Here is a 5,284-nt window from a genome sequence, read left to right as displayed (position 1 = left end):
AATGAAGTTGAAACAATTTACAGTTAACTTCTAAATTCAAGCATTATGACATCCTGAATGCCTCTTCCCCGCTGCTTGTAAGAACTGTCTTTGACTTGCATGTAAGTTCAGAAGAAACATAAAAGGTTCTGCAGTGCAATCCTACGCATACTTGCTGAAAGGTAAATCCCAGTATGTCAACAGGACTTATTCCCAGGGTAAGTGTGTATAGGACTGCAATATGTTTGCTTCTACATGAAATCAATTCATGTACTTGGGGGTTTAATGGTGGTATATGCAAGTTTGGAAGGGGAAGAGGAGCAGGATCACTAGTGGAATGCAAACTAAATAGAACGGATTGGTTTGGGTAATGAGATATCTTAATTAGCTAATCTGTGATCATATGTTGCTGTCTTTTGCACCGATATAGGTTGTTTGTTGTTGTTCTAGAGCAGTGGTTCCCAATTAGGTAGGGTTGCCATATTTCTAGAAGTAAAAATACGGATACTAGCAAAGTTGTTGAGGTGTTGTTTTTTTAGCTAATTGGGAATCACTGTACTACAGGATATTCATCCTTGCTTTTCATTCCTCTAAAATGAATGAATTATTGTAATGCAAAGAATACTGCCTGCCTTTCAGTATTCCTTACATCACAATATAAAGAATGCCTTGGGTGTTCTAAATGCCCTAAAGGGCTTATGCAAGTTAATTACTCAGCCTGGTTAATCCTATGTAATACAGATTAGCACTGTCAAATATTGCTCCCATCAACTGGCTGTCTGTCAGTTCTTTTAAAACAAGACAACCATCCATCAATACAAGTATGGACATAGAAGAGTGGGAACTGGGAGGACAGGCTAGTATTTTCCCCTCCTAACTGGTAGCTTTTCTTAATTTAGTTGCAAGGCTGCTTTATAAGCTTACAACTTCATCTAATCACCCACTTGATTGTTAGAATCACCAGTCATTAAATACAGATATAATTACACACACATATGTCAATCATTCTCATCATACAACTTATGCAAGTTGGTGCATAAGTTCCAATAATTTACTTTGATCATAGCGTTACAGATATAAGCTTTAAGAATGAAGCACGCTGTGCTGCATTGCTCACAGATATATATTTTTTTGCACTAGATGGTTTAAAAGCAACTGTTATGCAACAGGATTGTACAGCAGGACCATTAGTTCTGGTGTGTTTGATGGAAGGAGCAGGCCTTGCACAACTGCCTTGTAGAGTAGGCCAGATGTGTATTGACTATCTGGTAACAGTTGCCACACCACTGTCTCTCAAACTTGCAGGAGCAGGATCCTGGCATGCTCAAGAAAAAAAGGGGGGAAAGGATCCTGAGACAACACACCCTGCATTTTCCAGCCAGATCCCTCTTAGTTCACTTGGGGAGTGAAGCCAGCACTTAGCTCTTAAACTCTCCCAGAGATCAGAATAGCTTCCTTTTCTCTAACACCCCAAATCTTATACCAAGTAGAATGCACCCAGCCGTTAGGACACATGGGAGATTACAAAAATCCTTGAGTTTAGCAAACACACATTCTGGATTCCAACAACCCAATTAAATAAAGCTTTATTAAGAATAGAAGGGATGAAGGCAGATGGACAAACAGCTCAAATCCACCTACACTGACCTAGGAACTTACAAACAGGCTTCTTACTCCTCTCATGAGTAACAGAGCAAAGACAGTCAGTTGCAGGGTTTCTTATGATTGGCATTGGATGATAGAATGGACCTTGGTGGAAGAAACAGGGGCAAAGGCTATATACCACAGCCCAATTTTGATGACTTATGTTGGTTTAAATGGCACCTGGTGCCTTGCTTAGCGGAAATCATCTCTAAGGTTTTTAAAATTTCCTGCAGACAGCACCTTTGTGGATTCAGGAGTTGGCTATGTACGTGTTGGCCTCGTTCTTGGTGTTTCTAACATAAAACTCTGGTTTCCCTTCAGACCATACAAATATTTTACTAATGTGAAAATCATATCCATAAGCCATTACTCATGACACTGAAAGATGATTTAGCATAGGAATAGAAAGGGGTTTGCTTTGATGTTACAAAAATGAAGCAGAGAGTAGGTTTTCACTTTCTGCTCTCTCCAGGCTATTTCTTTCCCTTCCACAATTTGGCGAATAACAAATGGATGGTGAGAAAGGAGATATGCCATCTAGTGGAGCTAAAGAAATATAAAGCAGGTGTGCTTGTCTTGCATAACTGCAGGCAGAACCTTTTTTTTTTTTTTGTAAAATATGAGGTATACTGATAGAAGTGCTGCAGGTGCCAGGACAAAATACTTGCCATGAGGGACCAAGGAATAACCTGGCTGCAAGGAATAACCCACTCCTGCATTACTACACAAAGGTAAAGTCAACATGTTCTTTGAAATATGAGATCGGTTAGTTTTCTTCCTCAACATCAGGTGTGGAAACCTTTGGCCCTCCAGATGTTACTGAACTAGAATGGAGCGGATGATTCTGTCACTTTCAGTTCTCTCACTTGCTCATTTTTCCATTCTCAAATTCAGTTCTCTGCATTTCTGCAGCAATTTGTGACCCCCCCCCCCAGGAAGAACCCATCATGATTTTTAAAATTGCATTTTAGTGCAAATTTCTCCTGATAAACACATTTTGTATGCTGTTTTGACCACTGTTTGGTTGACCTTGGTTGGTTGGAAAACTACACCGCAAAATTCAGTTAACTGCAAATTTCAAAGGATGCCGGTGTTTTCATATTGTTTCAGAAAGCTCAAATTTGATAAATTCGGCTTTACATGCTACCTGAATCAAATATCTCCCCCATCCCTACTCCCATCACCCCTAGCTAATGGCCAGACTCACTGGGGCTGATGGGAGTTGGAGTTCACCCACTTTACTTCACTGAATATATCATAAAAGAAGTTGGTCAACAGGCTGTGTTTGCTTCAGAATCCAGCCACAATAGGAGGATAATGTTGTTGCAAAGGATAACATATTTAAGATTTAAGATTACTTTGAAAATGCACAACACTAATAATATTATCCTCCCCTTCTCATATTCCAAATGACAATTCACTCTCTCCCCTTCCATAGCAACAAGCTGCAATGTTGATCTTCCATTATTAAATTTGAGAGCCTTATACTAGGAAGCAGCTGCTCCTTTCCTTCATTTGTTCAGTAATGAGACACTAATACATCAAGACATTTACAGTGCATGTCTACTCTGAAGTAAGCCCCAAAGAGTTCAATGGGGCTTCCTGCCAGGTAAGTGAGAATACGATTGTAGCCTTAATCAAACCTCCTTCTTGCCTTTTCTTCATTTTCATTATATTACAGCATGCTGCATACATGCCGTTGTGGAAAGAATATGAAAATCACCAACACCCAGCTCCTTTGAATGGAGCGGAACTACATGATGTGTCTGCAGATTATCTTAGTGGACTGTCTGCCAATATAAATGGCATAAAGATATTGTGATAAAACCATGATGGAAAGACATTGGCTAAGCTAAAACCGCATGAAGCTAATCTCTTCATCAATGGGCTGCTAGATAATTATGAAAGAGCACACATAAAAGATTGAGTACATGTAAGCACACCCACATATTCATATCAAAATGGTTTATTCTTCTTAAGCTTCCATTCAACAAAATAATCAATCTGTATTTTAAAAAGCCATAATACAGCAACAAGGCTGGAGCAGTGGAAAACAGCAGGTTGCATGTATGTATTTTGCAAAACTGTTCAACACACTGCAAGGCCTGTTGAAGGGCTATTCTTGATTGGCTATGTGATTAGTATAGGAAGCAATACTCCCACTCTGAAATGCTTTCACTTGGAAGGTTGCAAATTGCCGTTCCCTAAGTCAGATTGCTGCCATATCTAGCAAGTGGTCACTCTCTTCTGGGAGGGCTTGGAGATGGTCAGAGAACTGTTTTTCCTTGGGGGTTTTAAGGGGAAGTGTGGGCAGTGGAGATGGGTCCATTAGAATGAATGGGACACTGTCCCACCAAAGTCAATCTGCCCTTAACCACTCCCATGTGTCAGCTTCCTTCTCTTCAGTTTCCCATGTTGTCCTTGTAAAACTCAGCAGAAGACTGGGCACAAAACTAGAATGAGATGGCTCTGCTTGTCATTGACTCTGCCTACTGTCAGACTCCTTGCCATCCGTTCTGCCAATCTCAGTGGGGCCAACCATCATTGATGTCTTAGGTATAGGGCAATCAGTGGCTGTATGACCCATGACCTCTACCTCTCTCCTCTCTCTCTCTCTCTCTCTCTCTCTCTCTCTCTCTCTCACACACACACACACACACACAGCTCTTTTTAAGTGAACTAATACATGAGAAAGTAATGAGCTTTGAATAATTTCGTGAACCAGCAGTGCTGAGAATGACATAAGAACCATGAATGTGGTATCAAGGGGGAATTGAAGCAAATGTTGACAGCAAACCGACCTTCTGTGTATAGGGAGAGCAGCTGCTAGGATGTCTAGCCTTAGCTAGCTTGTCCCTCACAAAGCATTCTCATCAGAAACTAAAAGGACCGGACCAGACAATATATGCTCTTTTCTCCCCACTTCCAGCTCCCTCTTCAAGCATGAGTGGTTCGTAGAGGGAAATAATATTGGCAAATTTTCATATCATCTCTTTATTTTCCTCTCAGTCTTGTTTAAGTTCTTGCATTACACCACTCATGTCAAGCTGCTGTTCAGTTGCACTGGAATAATCTCAGTGCCTCCAAAGCATGATCCAGTTGTCTGGGGGCTCGGTTCAAATGAAAAACTATAGCTACATGCTTGGTTAGTTGGTGCAACTCTCAGCAGCTCTAAATTAGGAATTTAGAATTTGTGTGTGTGTGTAATTCTGAACTGACAAATGCTTCCAGTGGAACAAATGCCTGAAATTTTACACATTCAAATCATAGAATCATAGAACTGTAGAGTTGGAAAGGACCACAAGGGTCATCTAGTCCAACCTCCTGCAATGCAGAAACCGTTTTGCCCAATGTCGGGCTTGAACCCACAACCCTGAGATTAAGAGTCTCAGGCTCTACCGACTGAGCTGTTTCACCAACTAACTTTTCATGGTTTCCATTGATAGAAGAAGAGGAGGAGTTTGGATTTGATATCCTACCTTTCACTCCCCTTAAGGAGTCTCAAAGCGGCTAACATTCTCCTTTCCCTTCCTCCCCCACAACAAACACTCTGTGAGGTGAGTGGGGATGAGAAACTTCAGAGAAGTGTGACTAGCCCAAGGTCACCCAGCAGCTGCATGTGGAGGAGCGGAGACGCGAACCCGGTTCCCCAGATTACGAG

Source organism: Podarcis gaigeae (genome assembly GCF_964106915.1).
Source record: "Podarcis gaigeae genome assembly, chromosome: 5".
In the NCBI taxonomy this organism is placed as follows: domain Eukaryota; kingdom Metazoa; phylum Chordata; class Lepidosauria; order Squamata; family Lacertidae; genus Podarcis; species Podarcis gaigeae.
The sequence above is the reverse complement of the archived record's forward strand: the minus strand, read 5'-3'. Positions refer to the sequence as shown.